Here is a 373-nt window from a genome sequence, read left to right as displayed (position 1 = left end):
TGGAAAAAAGACTAGGCATAAAGAAAAGCTTAATCTACGCCTAGACTGGTATATACTCGTACCATGAGAGTTGCTTGGAAGGAGCTAAAAACAGGAAATTAATTGTGTCAGAACAGTCAAGGTATTAATATAAATTTTCAGATATATATTTTCAAGGAGACTGCAGAGTACAAGGACCATGGGAGTATCAGAAAGTTATTATTATTATCATTTAAATCCACTAAATTCGGTTCACATTCTGTAGCAGTTTAGAAATGATTAATCTAAAATAATAATGACCCAGAAAGGACTTCAGGCTTGGGAAAAACTAAAGATGAAATTCCTGAAAGATGTTTGAAGAGGAAAAAGACAATTCATCAAATCCTGAAACCCG

General features: G+C 33.5%; 1 protein-coding gene across 1 annotated transcript in view; it reads right to left on the bottom strand.

Moving 5' to 3' along the window:
* The window catches only part of LOC119588312 (junctophilin-1-like), a gene marked incomplete in the record, with an annotated part of 23,032 nt that overhangs the window by 827 nt on the left and 21,832 nt on the right, over window positions 1-373 (bottom strand).

The sequence above is a fragment of the Penaeus monodon genome, chromosome 23 (genome assembly GCF_015228065.2).
Source record: "Penaeus monodon isolate SGIC_2016 chromosome 23, NSTDA_Pmon_1, whole genome shotgun sequence".
In the NCBI taxonomy this organism is placed as follows: Eukaryota; Metazoa; Arthropoda; class Malacostraca; order Decapoda; family Penaeidae; genus Penaeus; species Penaeus monodon.
Note: the sequence above shows the minus strand (reverse complement) of the source record. Positions and strands in the feature narration are given on the sequence as shown.